Source organism: Fulvia fulva, chromosome 1 (genome assembly GCF_020509005.1).
Source record: "Fulvia fulva chromosome 1, complete sequence".
In the NCBI taxonomy this organism is placed as follows: domain Eukaryota; kingdom Fungi; phylum Ascomycota; class Dothideomycetes; order Mycosphaerellales; family Mycosphaerellaceae; genus Fulvia; species Fulvia fulva.
The window spans coordinates 4,996,005-5,016,122 of record NC_063012.1 but is presented as its reverse complement, the minus strand read 5'-3'; positions in this window follow the sequence as shown (position 1 = coordinate 5,016,122).

Here is a 20,118-nt window from a genome sequence, read left to right as displayed (position 1 = left end):
TATAAGTAACGGTAACTATCTAGGGTTACGTAACGAAGCTCTCTCCCGAATTACGAGTCCTAGGAATCTAGCTAGACCCTAAGCTTAGCTAGAACCCCTAGATTAGGGAAGCCTAGAATAGAGCCTAGGTTAACAAGGCTATAATAACTAGACTTATAACGTTAATATAGGGAGCTACGTTTAGTAAGGTAAGGATTATATATAAGACGATCGTAAAACTAGTAATGCTCTACGGGGCCTAGATATAGGGGACAGGAGGAGTAGGCAAACCGATCCCGAAGCGGATAGAGGGACCCCTAAACCGGACGTAGGCCGCGAACCTTAGACGGATACTAGGAGCCTATAAGATAACGCTAACGAGAGTAGCGGAGGTAGAGATAGGGTCCCCCCCGATTAAAAATTATATTAAGGGAATAAGGATCTAATACGCTAGGAAGACGGCGGATTATCTAGTATAATAAGCTATTCGGGACTCTACGGAGAAGATCGCTAGGAGGTACGACCGACTACCTAGCCTTAGGGTACGTTAAAGCTAAAAGTAAGACGACCTACGTACGTTTGAAGTCGTTAAGCGAACCTAGGAGTAGCTAGAGAGGAAGGAGGAGGAGGAAAAGGTACGGAGGAAAAAGGGTAATAAGGTAAAGACGTAAAGCCTCGTAGAGTAGGTAGCGGGCTACCTTTAGGAATAGGAATAGAAAGAGAATCCCCTACTAAATCGAGGACCCCTAGCATTACGCCCCTTCTAGAGACATAACTACCTACTCTACCGTGACCTAATAAGGGCCGAAGTAAGTATCGCGATATAGATTAGGTCCGAATATATCGGGTTAAGGGCCTACCTATATAGAAGGAAAGTCCCGGACGTATATAGCCTAGTATACTAGTATAACTACCCGTTATAGAACCCGGAGTATATAATACTACGGTGCCCGTAATAGGTAGAAGAACGAGGCTAGTAGAGAGCCAAGGTAGTAAGACGCGACTACTAGTTAATCGTAACGGATAAGCGAGACGTAAAACGGATAGTATAGTAGATACTATAGTAGGGCTTTCTTAAATAGTTCGCGCTAGCTAGCAAGACGGAGGAGTGGATAGAGAAGAGGCGGGAGGTCAAGGGGGTATAGATAGGGTAGTTATTAGGGTAGGTCTATAATACTAGTATACTCTTAATAAGGAAAACACGAAAGAAGGTAAGGTTAAGAACGTATAGGAGAGGAGAGGGGGTTTTTACTCTATAATACGAGTCTCCCCTTTATAACTAGAAGTAGGTAGTATAGCTATATAGGCTAACAGGCTCTATAATAGTATAATAAACAATATATATAGAAAGATAGATTTGTTATTCCTCTATTCTAGGACCCTAATCGGCCTATATAGGTATATATCTATTGTTATATATAAAGGGAAACCCGAATAGGTGAAAACCCTTCCCGCCCCCGACTACTCCTTGTCTAGATTAGCTTTCCCTCTAAACGTACGTAGTCTATATCACTACCCCGTTAGCCCCCGCTCCTAGCCGGTCTCGTCGCGCTACGTCGTGTCCTCTCTTCCTATACTGCTCCTACTAGGCGGTACTGTTCTAGCCAGCCCTTCTCTAGTATCTAGTTCGTAATACGCCGTAGGTCCTTAGCGTTATTAAGAAGTGCCCTAATCGTCCGGTTCCTCGCCTTTACTATCTACTCCCCCCTTCCTAGCGACTACCTCGGATAGATAAGGAGTACGTACCGTACGTTCTAGGAGTAATAGCCGTAGGGGCAGCTAGTATTCGTATATTCTAGAACCTTCCTCTATAATAGGTACCCCTAGAGGCCGATATTTTCGCTTCGTAGTTAGGTTACTATACTACTCTATACCCTCGTAAGGCGGTAGTAGATAAGCTTTAGGGGGTACTTAACCGCGGATTTCGTAGCTAACTATTCCTTAGGTTGTCCCGCTAGCTAAGGGCGTCTACTATACCCTACACCCTAGTTATTCTACCTCTCTTTCTATAGTTACTGTTAAATAGGTACGAGTTGCGCAGCAGTGGAAGACGGCGGATCACACAAAAGACGAAGAAGGACCCAATGGGATAGCGTGTATCTACATACAGTATCGCCGGTGTTGGTGTAGGTGTTTCAGGAGGGACAGCTGTACTCAGGACTTGACAAGCAAGCCCTGATTACTAATCCCCCTAAGCACCTAATGTTGACCCTATGACCTGCATATTCTCAACACTCCCACTCAGGTCAGAAGGTCTCAAACAATCCCTTATACAAGCTGGAGCTGCCTTACAAAGTTTTGAAACTGCTGGCCATTGAGGGGCTTAGCCAGCCTATCAGCAACTATGTCCTTTATATGGCAGTAATCCACTGCAATCTTCCTTTGCCACGAGAGATTCCTGACATAGTGGTATGCAACATCAATATGCTTTGACCTGTCATGGACATGGGCATCTTTGACAAAGGTCAAAGCTGCTTGGTTGTCACCTATAAGCTCCACGGGTCTCAGCTCATCAACAGTACTGCTTGCCTTGATCCTAGGTTGGAATGAACACTCTCCAACCAGGTCAGGACACCTCATCTCCCTAAGGACTGCAGCAAGAAACTGTGACTGCTTGGCTGCTGCATTCATGGCCATGAACTCAGCCTCCATTGTTGATGTGGCAACAGACTTCTGCTTCCTACTCATCCAGGACATAGGTGATCCACAAAGGAACCATATATGTCCAAGGATTAAGACTCTGTCTGCCTTGTCTATAGCATAACCAGAATCTGAGTATCCCTGGAGAATACCTCCTCCTCTTCTGTACATCAAGCCCAGGTCCGGGTATGATCTCAGATACCTGGAGAGTTTCTTCAAAGCTCTAAGATGTTGCTTTGGAGGGTCAGCAACATATGAGCTGATTCTTCCAAGGGGGAAAGCAAGGTCTAGCCTTGTCATTGTCATTGGCCACATCCAGGTACCATTGCAACCCTGGTACTCCTGTTTGTTGCACCTCTCATCCATAGTAGCTGAAGGTCTCAGATCCTCATAGCTGTCTATAGGTGAGAGTGTGGGTGTGGCCTTCTCTGGAGAGATGCCCATCTTGGCAAGGTTAGTTTGGATGTAGTGTCCTTGATCAAGCTTTACAGTGCCTTGGGACCTGTCTCTTATAATCCTCATTCCAAGGATCTTCGTAGGTTCACCAAGATCTTTAATCTTAAACACTTTTCCAAGCTCAGCCTTAAACCACTGAACATCTGACAGCTTTGGAGCTGCAATGGGGATGTCATCCACATAGGTGAGGACCATGAGGTCTCTTCCTCTGTAGATGAGTAGGCATGGATCCACCTGGGACTAGGTGGATCCAATCTGTTCTAGCTTGGCAACACAGAGCTTGTTCCAATCTCTAGCTGCTTGCTTCAGTCCATACAGGCTTCTAAGGACCTTGAAGACCATATTTGGTGGAATTTCAACACCTAGGGGTGGGATCATGTAGATGTCTTCAAGAAGGCTGCTTTCGGTGAAAGCATTGTTCACATCCACCTGGTGTATCTCAAGATCTCTCTCACATACTACAGCCATGAAGACCCTAAGGGTATCATGCCTAACAGTAGGTGCAAAGGTCTCTTCAAAGTCAACACCATATTTCTGTGAAAACCCTCTTGCAACCAGTCTTGCCTTGAACTCTTCAATGGCTCCACTGATCATTCTTTTCACATCAAAAACCCACTTAGATGTAACCAGGCTTGCACCCCTTGGTGGTACAACTGGATCCAAGGTGTTGTTGCTTCCTAAGGCAATAAGTTCTTTCTGGATTGCCTCTTTCCACATATGTCCCCAATTGGGGTCTCCCACTGCCTCCTTATAGGACTTTAGGATTGGCACTTCCTGCTGGTAGGCTATGGCCTGCCTAACAGCAGCAAATGCATATCCCTCCACATCATTCAGGATTTCCTCAACCCAGCTCATAGTTGGATCAAGATGAAACATCTGAGCAATCAATGCCCTATGATGCTTGGCTTCATGCTCAGCAGAGCCATCATCTTCATCCCCCCTTGACCTCTTGTTGCCTGCAAGCTGAGGTGGCTGTTGAGGTTGATCCTCCTGAACAAGTTCCTCTTCCTTTTCTTTTCTTGGAGTCCCCTCTACTCCAATCTTCTGGTACTCTCTAATGTCTTTTGGAGGTTGGGGAAGTTGCACAAACACTGTTTTAGCAAGGAAAGAATTTCCCTTGCACCATCACTACGGATTGCAGATAGAAAACACCTTGAGCTGTTCTCTACCTGAACCTTCCATTCCTTTAGAGCTGTAGGAGCATCACTCCTAGCCTTCAAAGGGATTACCTACTTCTTCCTCAAGAAGTTGTCTACAATCTCAAGCCAGTACTTGAAGCCAAGTCTTGAGACTGCCCCTTGAAAAGGCCCACAGATGTCAATAGAGATGAGGGCCAGCCTCTCTCCTTTCCTCTCTGTGGCAGGTCCTTTGAACTTCCTCATGTTTGCAAGGGAGCAGATCTTGCAGTTCTGGTGTTCAGAAGGAACAGGAATGGGATCTTTCTTGTCAGTGACTCTATGCAGGTTTCTTAGCAGTCCCTTGCTAAGGTGTGCACATCTTCTATGCTATAGCTCCCACTGGTCCTGGGACTCAGTGGCAGTCATAGCCTGTTCCAATTCACACTCAAAATGTGTACCTAACTTGGACAGATCCAAGTCATGCTCCTGTAGAGAGGCATATGCTTGAGGCATAGCTTCAAGCTGCTCTGAAACACTTTGAATGAATGGAACACCCCCTCTCAGTTTTGTCTGGACAACAGGTTTTCCAGAAAGGGATTTAAGGGTGAAACTGGGTGGTTGGACAGCAAATTGTTGGCTGAACTGATTCCAAGAAACAAGACTAACTCCAAGGCCAGGAACAAACAAGACATTTTCTAAGACAATTTGCTTTCCAGAAGGACCACCCATTACTGCACTTCCTATATGTGTAGCTTGTAGATAGCCACCCCCAACCTTGATCCACTTCCTCTTTTGAAGAGGCTTCAGTGTCCTGAATAGTGAATCTTGGTCAGTCATATGTGATGAAGCACAAGAGTCAAGCAACCACTCGGACGAGGGGTACTTGCCCTTGGCTTCCACAGTGGAATGGGCAACCTCATCAACATCATCATCTTCTGATGGTATCTCAGGGTCTGATGCGTCTTCCTGGGTCGCACGGGCCCTTGCAGGCTTCTTACTAGAGGAGGCCTTTGGCTTGCGGCTCTCCTTCATCTGCTTTGCAAGGTCCGTCATCACCTTGAGGACATCACGAAGGTTTGGTGATGATGACCTCCTACGAGGTGGTGACGGTTGTCTCTTAGCAGGGTAGGTAACCCTAGCTAGTTTGTCCTTGTTCCTAACAGCCTGCTGAGCTGCAGAAAGGTGTGGGCACTTGCTCATAAAATGGTCACCATTGCAGAGATGGCACGTGAGCTTGCCCTGGAAACCCTTCTTAGCGAACATGGCTGTCCCTTGATGAATCATTGATTCTTGCTTCTCCCTAAGGATTGCAAGAATGTCTTGTGGTGAGAGATTCACCTGGGCATCAATTGCATCGCGAATTGAGCCAAATGAGTCTGGCAGAGCTGCTAAGAGTTGCTGGATCTTTCTGTCCTCAGTCTTGATGTCTTGGAACTGAGGCGAGATTAAAACAGCCCTCCTTGCAATTGAGCTAAGCTCCTGCCAGGCGTCATCTATTGACTGGTCCTCTGTCATCACGAAATTGGTGTATTGCTGAAGCAAACTTCTTCCAGTAGCGAGAAGTCTTCTCTTGTATTTGGCTTCAGCCCATTCCCACAACTCCTTCGCATGCCGGATCTCGTATGTCATCTCTTGGTCATCTGTCGACAGACAGATGTACATCTCATACAGGGCCGTTGCATTGTGCCGTCTGTACGATGCCTTCCTTATCGCTTGATCCAAAGGAAGGGATGACTCCGATGATGTAGAGGGTGTCGCTATAGATGGGGTTGCAGCGGGAATGTCCGTAATGATGTCTTCGAGGACCCAGTCAACCTGCTTTGATACTAGGTGTATTCTCATCAGCTTGAACCATGTTTCGTGCTTCTCTCTTGTCAGAACAGGTGCTGCTCTCTTTCTTGTAAACCCAGTCTCGTTCTCCATTTTTTGTAAGTTAAGGGACAGGTTGGCTGCCCTCAGGTAAAAGGATGTATTCGGTCGTACGCGATCGGATCGAAATGGGATAAAACGAACGCGAGGTTGATGGCGGAGAGGATGGCTATCCGCCGGGAAGGGGAGGAAAGTCGAAGGATCGTGTTAGTACTGAGACACTGTAGCGTAACTCTCTTAGCAGAGGGGGTTTCTGAGACACTGCGGCTCTCTCAGAATAAACAGTTAGTCGATGCGAACGCGATGTCCGGAGAGCGACTCTTCTTAGTAAGCTCGCCCACTTGTCTAAGGTATTAGCACAGGCTCCCTGACTCGGAGTCTGACAGTGCCTCACTAGGCTCTTTCACGTCTTATATGCACCTACAGCACGGCTGTAGCTTCCTATGCAAGGCGGGTACGGCCTCCAGTCTGCCTTCCTTTTGTTCTAAAGAGGAATAACTCCAATACGACTTTGTCGAGGGTGAAACACCGAGTTGCTAACCCGGGCTCATAACCTGTTAAACAGGTACGAGTTGCGCAGCAGTGGAAGACGGCGGATCACACAAAAGACGAAGAAGGACCCAATGGGATAGCGTGTATCTACATATAGTATCGCCGGTGTTAGTGTAGGTGTTTCAGGAGGGACAGCTATACTCAGGACTTGACTAGCAAGCCCTGATTACTAATCCCCCTAAGCACCTAATGTTGACCCTATGACCTGCATATTCTCAACAGTTACTCTATAAACGATTTCTTACCTTCCTATCGTATTACTAGCTATTCGTCCCTTACCCGGTAGTTCGGCTCGTTTCCGGGTCGAATGCCCTTATACGCTAGTACTAATTCGCGGGCCCTTATAACTATACTAGCGATGACCTTCTATACTAGGTACTATACCGACTTACCTAAGTAGAAGGTCCGTAGTCCCTAGATATATAGGTCGATCGGCGGTATAGCGGTCTCGTACTTAAGTATCCTTATTAGTATCGACTTATATACTCCGGTAACCTTCCTTAGGCATTAGTTTTAGATCTTCGCTAACGGCGTAACGAGTCCCTTTAATAGGTAGGCCCTCTCGCCTAAGGACTATACTTAGCTACTATAGGTAAGGACTAGCCGTATAATAGCCGTATATAGAAGTCGTAACTACTAAAAGTCCGCCCCCTATATAGACGTAGTAAGCCTCTAGTATAATGCTATATTCTGTTTAGCTTTCCGTAATATTGCCTATACGTACTTCCTCTACCGTAGCGCCGGGTCCACCTATAGTCCGAGGATCCTAAGCTAATTTGCCGGGTTAGTCGTGTGCCCCTATATCTAGATAGAAGCTTATATATTATAGAACCGTAGCCGGCGCGTAAAGTGTATTAGATTGTACTTTTCTAGGGCAAACCGAGCCCCGTACCTCCTAGCCTAGTCCTCGTAGATCTTATACTTCTCTTCTAGTAGCCTATAGTTCTCCTTAGTCGAGGAAGACTACGCTAGGATGTTCGTATCGTCTACGAAGCCGCTCGTAGTAGTGTTCTAGGATTCTAGGGCTAGGAGTAGCGTCGCTATAAAGAAGAGGAATAGAATAGGTACTAGCGTTAAGCCTTACGGGATTCTAGTATAGACTACTTAAAATAGGCTTCTATACTAGCCGACTAGGATCGACGTACTACGGTTTTAGAGGTAGGACCGTATAAAGTTAACAAGCCACTTAGGGAGTCCTTTCGACCTTAGGATATAGAGTAGCCGCGGGTATAATACGTAGTCGAAGGCTCCCGATATGTCTAGGCTAAGTAAGGAAGCTACCTTGTCCCTATTCTTATACTAGATGGCCTTTACCTAAGAGGTAATAAGTTCTATCGCGGATAGCGTCGATCGCTATAGGCGCGTACCTATCTAGGTGTCCGGGAGTAGGGAGTGTTCCTCTACCGCCTCGGAGAGTCTCGTTATAACTAGCTTCTTAAGCGCCTTCCTAAGAGTGTTAAGGAGCGTAATTAGGCGGTACGACTTTACCTACGTATAGTCTTCCTTTTACGGCTTACGTAGGACTACTATCGTCGATTATTTAAATACTATCGAGTAGTATCCGGTCTATAGGTAGGCGTTAAAGATCGCTACGACTACTAGGGCTAGTTAATCTCTATACTTCTTTAGTAGCTCGTTTAGGATCCTATCCGGCCCCGTGGCTTTCTTCGCCGGTAACTTCCTAAGTATAGCGGTAGCTTCTCCCTCGGACACCTCCTATTAGACCGCGATACTAGGGGCTAGGGGAGTAGAGCTATTTATGCCGCTTAGATTAGCCTCGACTAGGGGCGGGAAGAACTTGCTAGCTAGTAGACGCGCCTTAGCCTCGGGGTCGCTAAGCGGGCCACTAGGCGATTATAGCGCTAGGATAGAGAAGGAGGGGCCCTATATAGGGTCCTATCGGGCCCATTTCGCTAGCTTCTACATCCTCTCTAGCTTGCCGGCGATTTCTTCTACTATAGCCCTCTAGCTAACTACTTTCTCCCTCCGTATTATAGCTTTCTTCTATTAGTATGCCTCCCTATATACGTTCTAGGCCTCCTCGCTATAGCTACTCGTCTATACCCGGCGGGCTCTCCTTACTTCTCTTACTACCGTAGTATACTTCGGCGTCTACTATAGTTTAGACTATATCGTTAGTTAGGTAAGCGAAACGTAAAGTAAGGTCGCTTTTCTTATTTTGTCTATTAACCCTTAGACTGCCTCGTCTATCTCGTCTTTACTATTATATTACTACTACGCAATCTAGACTAGCCTCTCGGAATTATCGAGGTACGCCTAGATATTAGCCTAGTAGGCCTTTTCCTAGTTTAGCTTAGGGGTTCTCGCTAGTATACGTTATATCTATATCGTAATAGAGGTCCTAACTAGTATATAGTCTAACGACGCCTCGAGTTTATATTCGATCCTATAGTAGGTTACTATATAGATAGATAGATAGATTATTCATTCGCCTGTTTTAGTGCCCTATAGCCTATATAGGTCTCTCGCTATTTAGGTCTATTTGTGTAGGTAGGAAACCTAATTAACGGATGAAAACCTCCTCGTCTTTGCCCTCCTCGTTCTTTCCTGTCTTGTCCTTTCGTTCTCCTTCCTTTAGGGTACGCTAGTGTTATAGTTGTTACCCTATAACTACCTTGCCTATAACCCTAGTAATATCCTCCTCTCGATTCCCTTTCTCCCTTCTGTTTCCCCGGCTCTTCTCTCTCTCTCCCTCCTCTCTATCTACCTTTCCGTTTCTACTACTAGGGAGAATTGCTCTAGGTAGTCCTCGTTAAGGATCTATCTTGTCACTCTCCTTATATCTTGTCTGTCCTAGATAATGGCCTAGTATTGCCTGTCTCTTGCCTTCGCCCTCTACTAGCTTCTCCCTTTTACCCACTTAGCACAGTTCAGCACTATATACTCCGGGTTTTAGGATAGGTAGCTATAGGGGCAACGTTTAGAATCGTATCCTAGGACTCTTCTTTAGTATAAGTATGCTCTTAGCCTAATGTGCTTAGAGCGAATCTGGATAGCTATGCTTACTTCCGCCCTCTTCAGGTCTTTGTAGATAAGGTAGTTATACCTCCCGAAGGTCCTAGCCGCTAGTAGGGCTCCTGGCCTCACCGGTTTTTGGTTCTAACGCGTTTCCTATAGGTGACCTACGATCCTTTCTACTTAACTTTGCTTCTTTTTCCCTTTGTCCCCTATATTAGCTTGCTCCCTTAGAGCTTCTCTCTGTTCAAGGGCTGCTAGGATTTCCTATAATGTTTTTAGGTCTACTTCTTTCTATAGGATTATGTGTGGCCGGTTAGGTCTTCTCCTCCTCTCCTACTAGGTTCTTATCCTTTGAGTAGCTACTTAGATAGTTCCCTAGGCTAGGTATGCTGATGTCTTCTCTACGTATTAATACCTTATGCCCTAGAGGTACTCCCTAATAGGGGCTGTACCTAATTCCATTTCTATTGTCCTATAAGGGGTTGACTTGTATGCCCCTAGTACTCTCTTTAGGTAGGCTACCTACGCTCTATTAAGGGGGTCCTTAATTCTCTTCGGGATATGTTTTTCCGCTGCCTAAATTGCTACTCTATATAGCATTACGGGCTTGACAATGGCCTTATACATAGTCTAGGCCTTTGTAAAGGTCGCCCCCTAGGTTGACGTAGTAAGTCTCTTAATTGATTATCTATTAGTGTCCGCTCTCGCTTACGCCTTCTTTACTTATGGTCCCTAGCTAAGTTTCGGGTCTAGCTATATCCTAAGGACTCTAAGTTCCCTTATAGGATGGGTCTCGAACCCCTAGATTTTTACTAGTACTACCAAGTTGTGTTTTATCTTTACCTTACTAAAATAGATAAGTTAGTACTTGTCCGGTACGAATTTTGCCCTATACTCTCTTGCCTACTTTTCGCATTGTCTATGTCTCTCCTCTAGGAGTGCGTAGTTTTCCTCTATAGACCCCGACTACGCTAGGATATTTGTGTTATCTACGAACCCCGATACTAAGGTGTTTACTATTTCTAGGAGTAGGGTCAGGTCGGCTATAAAGAGGAGGAACAGAATTAGGGAGAGTGTAGAGCCCTATAGGATGCCCGTGTTCGTAATTAGGGTCTACGGGGCTTTGAAGGACCCTAGGAGGATCTAGGTTGTTCTGTCCTTAAGGAATAACTACATAAAGTGTACTATCTAGGCTAGGATGCTTTTTATTCTAAGGATGTGTAGGAGCCTTACGTAGGACACGTTGTCGAAAGCCCCTAATATGTCTAGTAAAAGTAGTAAGGCTACCTTGTTGTTGCTATAGTGCCAGATATGTCTGATTTGCTCTATAATCAGTTCGACTACTATGAGGGTAGATCTCTTTTATCTCCCCCCTATTTACGTTACCGGGAGGAGGTTGTATTCTTCTACTATTCCGGTGAGCCTTATAGCTACGACCTTCTCTAGGAGCTTCCCTAGTGTGTTTAGTAACGCAATTGGTCTATATAACTTCAACTTAGTATAGTCTTCCTTTTAGGGTTTCACTAGGTAAAGATTAGCGTAAGTACTAGAGTAATAAGGCTGCTACTAGCTTTTAGGTAATAGTTAGGGATCTTATCTAGGCCTAGGGCTTTATTACCCTTCAGTTTCTTAATAATGTTTCCGATCTCTATAGTAGACACTTACTAGTTAGCCTCCCTTAGCGGAGGAATGCGTGTTCCTAGGATATTACTTAGGTCTGCCTCTACCTAAGTCCCGAAGAAGTAGTCTACGAATGCTTTCGCTTTCCCTATTAGAGTGGTTTGCGTTTCCCCGTCTTAGTCCTATATTAAGGGAAACTAGGGCGGGGAGTTTCGTTCCTCGTCTAGTTTCCTAGCCTATTCTGCTAGTCTCTAGATTTGTTCCGGGTGTTCTATAATCATCCCTATAGTTGACCTCTACTCCTACGTCTTGTCTCTTCTAATCTACGCCTTCTTTGCTTTATACGCGTTATTATAGGCTTCCTAGTTTACTTAGGTACGCCGTTACTCCTATCTCCTTCTTGCTCTCCTTGCCTCCTTGACTTTAGCTATATACTCTAGTGTCTAGTATAGCTTCTAGTATAGCGACCATCTCTTCTTAGGTATATAGGCCTAGGCTACCCTTTGTATAGCTTCTATTAGCTGTTCTAGTTCGCCTTCTAGCCGCTACTATACTAGTGTCTACTCGGCCTACTTCTAGTAGAGCCTCCTCTTAGGTTCCCTCTCCTCCTCAACTATAAGTTGGATGTCGGTTTGGATTGGATAGTGGTCTGATGAGGACTCTAGTTAGTTATTAACTATATAGCTTTCTACCCGTCGTGTTAAGGCGTAGGACATAAAGTATAGGTCTAGCGTGCTAGAACTGTTGTTTCTAGCCTAAGTTTCTGTTCCCTTTAGCGTGATCAAGTCCATTTAGGCTGTTTCTATCTAACCAATAAGCCTCCCTACTAAGAAGTAGTATACTAGGGTGAAGTCCGATCCCTACTTTAGGTAGTAGAGGTTAAAATCTCCTATTACGATATTGTGGTTTTATTGGTCTATTGCTTCCGGGAGCCTTCCTAGCGTATATAGTTGTGTGCTGCTTCTAGACTCTAGAGGTAGGTTGTATACGCTATAGATTAGGACCTAGCCTTAAGTTGTTTTGAGCTATACTATAGTGATATCCCTGTCGGTTCTCGGCCAGGCCTACTAGTCCTCTACTAGTACCTTCTTACTGATATAGATACAAGTTCGTAGGACTCCCTCGGTTCTGTTTATTACTACGTAGTATCTCGGGTCTCGTATAGTTAATAGAATCCTAGAGTGTAGGTTGATCTATAGTTCCTATATTGCTATAATGTAGTGTTCCTCCGGGTCTAAGGCTTATAGAAAGCTCCTTTAGACCTTGTCTTTGCTTCTGTTCACATTATACTAAATGATTGATAGTCTATTAGTGTAAGGCATTAGGACATGTTTATGTCTAGGTCCGTTTAGTCTTACTATTGGTCTTACTATTAGTTTTCCCGTCCCTCCTCCTGTTCTTCCCTTTAGGGTTAGCTCCCTATCATTTAGTTGATTCTTATTTGTCTATTACTCTGCGCTACCTTGTATAAGAACGTTAGTCTCCCTATTACTAGTACTATTTGTGGCTCCTCTTATGGCCGGGGTCTCTTATTCGGGTAGGTAGTTCTCTCTAGTTGTTTCTGTTTACCTACTAGGAACCTAGTTAGTGTTGTTACCCTTGCTTCCCGCGCTCTCTACTAGGCTGATAGTCTAACTAGGCATTGGTTTGACTATGCCGGGTGTTTTCTCCTATATACTACGCATCTTGTGTCCTCCTTCCGTTTTTAGCACTCTTAGGTCGCGTGATCACTAGTATAGTGTAAGTAGACTAGTGTGGCTTTGCTACACTTTAGGGCAATATGTCCGTACTATTGACAGTTGAAACATTGATAGATTCTATGGTTACTCTAATAGATTTCTATATCTAGCCTCTTAAAGTCCTAGTACAACCCTTGGTCTAAGACCTTGTTCGCTTGCTCTAGTGTTACAACCTATAAGATTAGCGAGGAGGCCCTCTTGCCCTCCTCTATCTTCTTCTTGACCCACGCTGTCTTTATGATCTATAGTCCTAGTGCTATTACCTAGTTTTACCTCTAGAGGTTTAGTATATCCCTTTATATATTAAAGGTTCGTAGGACCCTATACGTAATTACTATATACTATTAATAGGAGACTTTCGCTATACTCCCGATCTTTAGTGTCTACTCCTTATTTATTTCGAGGGCCTTCTTGTTCTATACGTGTGCTATAAACAGCTTGACCCCTTTGTTGTCTACCCTTACCCCTACTATTCCCTTTACTCCGATCTTCTCGACTATCTCCCTCCCGGTCATCTTTCCTATCTCTTCCTTCTCTTTCTAGTCCGTAATATAGACTCGTAGTACTATGCTTTAAGGGGGGGTGGGTTGGCTCGCGATTGTTGCCTAGGTCGTTAGGCCCTAGGTCTGTCTCGGGTCTCTTTAAGGGTTATTTCTTACGTTTCGTGTTACTGCCTCGATTGCTATGTTGATCGTAGTGCTTATTTATCGTTTAAGCGCCTTTAGTCCCCCGAGTAGTTCGCTTATTACTCCTTTTAGTACTCTCTCCGGAAACCTCCCTTCTTCTACCGCTACTATCTCTTCCGCCTTCTTATAGAGCGTCCTCTACTCGTCTCCCCCTTACTCTCGGTCGTCTACTACCGTCGTCGTCGCTATTTTTCTAACTCTAGGCTACTTATATAAAGAACGTCGTATACTTAGTCCCTTTAGGTTACTATATAGTAGTAGCTATCTAAGATCTAGGAGAGGTCGATCGTGCCTTAGAGTCCCCCTCTCTTCTAGGTACCTAGGTCCTTCGGGGTATTAAGGGCAATTACGTTACTCGCTATTAAGTCGAGTACTTCGTCGGCTATAGGGTACGGCTATATAAGGCTTTCCTAGGAAGGGTAGTATATATTGAAGTCTCCTACTACGATATAGTAGCCTTGTCTCTTAAGCGTACTGTCTAGGTATATATAGACCTAAGGTCGCGGCTAGACCTCGAGGCTAGCGGTTATATATATAGGTTGTATATATAGGTACTACCTACGTAGAGGGAGGTAATATCGCCCCCGCCTTCTTCGTCTACGTAGTATACTACCTCCTAGTCGGATTCTAGTATGTCCTTACTAATATAGAAGTACGTACGGGGTCTACCGTCGCCTCGTAGGTATATCGTATAGCCTAGTAACTTATAGGTCGTTAGTCTCTTATAGTACGGGTTAATCTATAGCTCCTAGATTACTAGGACGTAGTAGACGTACGGGCCCGCCTCGTATACGAAATAGTTCTAGACTATATCCTTACTATAGTTAACGTTATACTAGATAATACTAAGCGTGTCGAGGCTAGTTATCGTTATCGATAATCATTTCCTCTATAATATCCTATATCCTACTACCTTATACGTCCTAGTCTACGCCTATCGGCTATATACTAAAGGGGAGCCGGGCCTAGTTAGATTCCCTCGCCGTAGCTAGTAGAGTACGTAGCCTCCCGTACGCCCTAGGTTACGTATCCTTTATATCGTTCTCGGCCCTAGGGCGCTTATACCCGACCGCCGCTAGTTAGTTCCGGTATAGGCTAGCCTTACGGTCGCTATAGAATCTTAGGGCGACGGTTCTATTTGTGATTGCCTTGTTTTTCGCTAGTTTCCGCTATAGGTATTCCGCGCTATATAATAGGTAGTACCCCGGACAGTTCGCGTACCGTCTTGTAGCCGATATATAGTCCCTAGATATATAGTCTCCTATATAGTTCGAGTAGGCCTACTTATTTATATACGTATAGGTATAGTGTCTATACTGTTAGTATTTAAAGTATTAGAGGATATAAAAGGATAAGGAGTACTTTTCTACTATCTTAAGGCTATATTACTAGATTAGGCCTTGTTCTATCGCTAGATCCGCCGCTTTCGCGTCTTATAGCTATACTATTAGCGCCGAGGCCTTCTTACCTTCTAGCTATTTCCTATAGAGCCAAGTCGCCTTCTAGATTAGAGAGTTAAGAGTAACCGGGTTGTCCTCTTAGAGAGTACGTAGGTAACCTTAGTTAGTTAGGTCGAACTCCTTAGGCATATCGTAGACTAGGATCGTAAATTGCTTCGTTAAGACCTTCGCTAATACCGTAACCTTAGATATCTACTATAGCTATACCTCTAGGTACCTCCTAGTAGTAGTAGAGCTAGTATAGATCTATAGAGTACCGTTAGACTATTAGTTCACTACGACTACCCCTAGTTAATTAATTCGTTAGGCGAGCTCCTTATTCGATAGCTTCGTAACTTTGGCCTAGTCTTCCTTTACTATAATATAGATCGTAACTATATCGTACGTTAGGCGGGGGCCTAGTATCGATACCGCGACCGATACCTAGCTATAGGGGTATTAATTCCGGGTGGCCTTATTAATCGCCTTAGACGTCGTCCTTATTTCTTATTGCCCTCGGTAATACGATAGTATAAGCGCCGTACGTAGCTAAGTGATCATTACCTATAGAGACCGGTATAGGAGCTAATCGTTAGTTTCTATACTTTTTACGTCCTCTATAAGTTGCTACTAGTTGTCTTAGAGGAGCTTCGCCTAGGCTACTATTACCTAGGAGTTGCCTAATGTAGCTAGGCACCTCCGCGGCGTTCGGAGCTAAAGAAATAGGGTAAAGAGAACTTTAAGCTATCTAAATTAAATGAGGTAGAACTCCCTTAATTCTAGGGGTAGTGGCCTACTTTATAGATCGTTAGAATAGCCTTAATAAGAGCTTTCGAATATGTCGTGTTTTAGCTCTAATATAGTAAAAGGACTTATAAGTAAGCTAAAAGGACGAAAAGCCCTAGGCCTAGATAGCCGTCTACGTTTAAACAATATATATATAACGTGCTTTACTACCGAGTAGGCTATACTACCGAGCGGGCCACTTTTACTAAGAACTGTACTACTTCTACTTTGATTACGACGGTATCTTAATACGACGACATTTTATAGAATCGTTACTAGGAGGACAATTCCTCTTTAGATTCTTCGCTATCTAGTAAGTCTACTTAATAGGTGCGTACGTTATACCCCGACTCGCTATATTGCTTGTAGCGTCGTAGCCTTAGTACTAGCCGAACACTATCTAGCGACTCTCTACTCACTTCCTACCTCCTAGTATCCTCTAGAGGTATTAATTACGACGCCTTATCGAAGGTTAGAGACCCTCTAGACTAAATATACTTGCGCTTTCGTGCTTTTTACTATATAAGAGCCTCGTTAGACTTGCGTAGCTTACTAATCTTGCTTCGTATAAGAGCTATCTAATACGCTATCTCTCTACTCCCTTTTATAAGCTAATGTACCCCTTCCTATAACGAGTTTAGCGATGAACCTACCCGGGCACGCATTCTGTTCGTTACTAGTGTCGATTAAGAGTCGAATTCTTTTGTAGTTTATAGTGTCTTCGACTCCTAAGGGGTAGAGTCCGGAGCTAGAGGGGTTAGCGTACGTAGCTTAATATTAAGCTTGTCTATCACTACCTATAGATTGAATAGAACCAAACCAGCGCCTCTGAAGCTCGATAGGATGTTGTCCTGTCTAAATACAGCGTTATAGGCTGCCCGGAAGGCGCGTAGGAACTCTACTTTATCGATATAAGTAATACGCTAGCGTACTAAGCCCGAGAGCTAAGTACCGTATACCTTCTTTAAAGGCGAATAGCAACCTACATCTAATAGCTAGAGTAAGTACGAGGCGTACGATAGTATATATAGGGCTAAGATCTTGTATTCCTTATATAGATTCTAGAATGCCTTCGAGTTATAGCTCTCGTAGCTATCGATAATAAGTAGTCTCTATACCCTAGTCGTACGAGCTATAGTATACTTCTAGAAACGCTCTAGCTACCGTATACCGAACTTATTGTTAGTCCAGCCGTTCTCTATTAGCCCGATTGTCTAGTCTAGACCTAAGTTACCGTCTTAGTACTAGGTACTAATGTGCTATTTGCCTATAAGGATAACGTAGGGTAGGAGCGCTATTCCGTCTATATAGATAGTCTTAATCACTATTACCTATTCTCTATTACCCTATTAAACGACCTTCCTCTTTCTACTACGCCTTTCTGAACCCGTAACGACGCTCTAAGACGTAATGACACCTATTATAAACCCTGTCTCGTCGAAGTTGTAGGTGTCCTAGTTAAGGATGCTATACTTCTCCTTTATATTACGTATAAGCAAGAACTACCTCTCGATAACGTCTAGATCTTCTATTAGGGCTTGCTAACGATCGTATCTACGTGTTATACGAACCTTTAGCTCACGATACCGCCTAATAAACCTGTCTGTCTAATTAAGACTAGCGGGCTTAAGACCCTTCTCTTATAGTAATGAATCGGCTATTACTCGTATACTAGCCTTTAATAGCGGGAAACCTCTAAGATCTAGCTCGAGTATATACTTAAGTATCACCCTCTCTTCTAGCTCTATAAGCTTCTTCGAATTAGGCTCGTAGTCACCCCGAGGAGGTCGTCTATTTAATCGATACCCTAGTGTAGTTCGAGACGCGTCGTATACCTTTATAGCAAGTCGATTCGTAATTGTCGCGTCGCGTTTCGTAGCCTAGACAGCTAAGGTCAGTTTGGCCTCGTTTAAAGACAATATACGCTATAATAGTAGTTATATAGCTATATCTATAGAAGTGGTATACTTCTTAGCAAAAGTGGCCCGCTCGGTAGTATAGCCCGCTCGGTAGTAAAGTACGTTAGTCCTAGTCGGAGGCATAATATATATTAAGAATATATATAGTAGTTATAGCCTATTCGTTCCTCCGGAGTTAGAAGATAATCTAGATAAAGGTAAAATCCCGGTACGTACTCGTATCGTATAGGCTTTCTACGATCATATAGTAGCTAGTTACTTAGGGGACGAGAAGACGTATAAATTAGTAGCTCGTAACTATACCTAGCTAGGCATCGTACGATTTATTAAGAGCTATATACGTACCTACCGCGCTTACCGTACGAATAAGAACACTAACATCTAGTACCTAGGGCTATTAAGACCGCTACTAGTACTATTTAGCGCTTAGGAGAATATCTCTATTAACTTCGTAGTCAAACTACCGAAGGGAATAAGCGTAGTCGACGGACAAACGTATAAGAATATTATGACCGTTATATACCGCTTAACTAAGGAGCGACATATCATTCCTATTACCTCGATAATAGTAGAGCATTACGTACTAGTATTCCTTAAGTACGTATTTAGTAGATATAGGCTCCCGAAGTCTATTATCTCGGATCGTAGTACGTAATAGATTTCTATATTCTAGCGTAGGATATACGCGCTACTTAGTATTAATCGAAAGCTATCTTCGTCGTTCTACCTAGAAATAGATAGACAGTCGGAGAACACGAACAAAGTAATAGAGTAATACCTACGTATCTTTATTAACTATACCTAGGACGACTAGCTAGATTAGACTCTATTAGCTAAGTTTATAGTAAATAATGTAGTGTCCGTAATAATAAGCGTCTCGCCGTTCTATACTAATACTAGGCGTAATCTAAGGTTCTCTAAGTTCGACTTAGACTTACCTATACTACTAATACTATATAAATAGTGACTAGACGCCGAGTCCGCGGACAAGTTTACGGCTAAGATATAAGAGATATACTAATACTTACGATAGTAGATAGCCTTAGTATAAGTAGTCTAAGCTAAGTCCGTAAACTAGACGCGTATACCTATACTACGGTACGCCGAAGGCGACGAAGTATAGGTAAGTACTAAGAACTAGACGATAGAGAGACCTTCTCGTAAGATAGACGTAAAGTAGTCTAGACCGTACGTAATTACGGAGGTACTACCGGGCAATACTTATAAAGTAGAGCTCCTACCTACTTTAAATATTAATAATCGCTTCTACTTACACCTTCTTATACTAGTTCATCCGCCGGTTATAGGATAGACATAACCCGTACTACTACTAATCCGAATTGTCGACGACGAATAATACGAAGCCGATCCCGCTAAACCCGATTAATAGGAAGTTAAGTAAATTCTAGACTATAAGAAGAGATAGCCGCGAGGACTAATACCGGTAGGAGGTAAATAGCTATATTAGGAATACTTAGTGAAATATATTGGATATAATAAGCTATCCTATAAAGCTATAGACTAGATTATCGAGACTACCGCCGCCTCCGTAGCCGACTTTTACTATAACTACCCGAGAGCGACTAAGCCACCTAGTTTTTAACTACCTATAGACTAGATACCGAATAAGAATGCTATAGGCATACGTATAGCGCGCTAACTAGTATAAGTAGCGATAGCTCTAATACCGGTAGAACGAGGCCTCCGGGCTTATAAGAAAGAGAGCGATACGTATAGTCTAATAGATAATAAGGTGTTTACGAAGGTAATAAGAGATATAATAGATATAATAGATATAAGAGGAGAGGAGAGTGCTCCGGAGCGCACTCTAAGAGAGGGGGTAGTGTCACCGTACCGGCGTATATTTACTTAAATCCGCGGGTACGTACCTAGACCTCGCGCCCGCTAACTAATCCGACTAGCGGCTTGGCGCCCGTATATAACTCTCGCGCCCTCCGCGCCTCCCTTAGATAGAACATCTATTCGACTTGTACCTTACCCGACTACGTACTTATACCTACTTATAATATCGAGTTCCCTTTTCTCCTCCGGGTCGGTAACGTAGACTCGGATCGCGTTATTAGTCCTCTAGGGCTAGGCCGGGTAGTGTCCCGCGGCGATTATAGCCTACGTAGGGTTCTTCTATTATATTACGTACTATATAGTCTAGTAGATCGTTCTTAGAGTCTAGTATTCGAGTGCCTTAAGTATACTAAGGAGCTACGTAATTATATTCTTATATACTCGGGCTAGGTGTTCGTCTTCGTCGAGTATTGCCTAGGCTTCTTTATATAGTTCTGTCTACGCGGAGGGGCCGGGGCGGCTAGGGTTTGTTA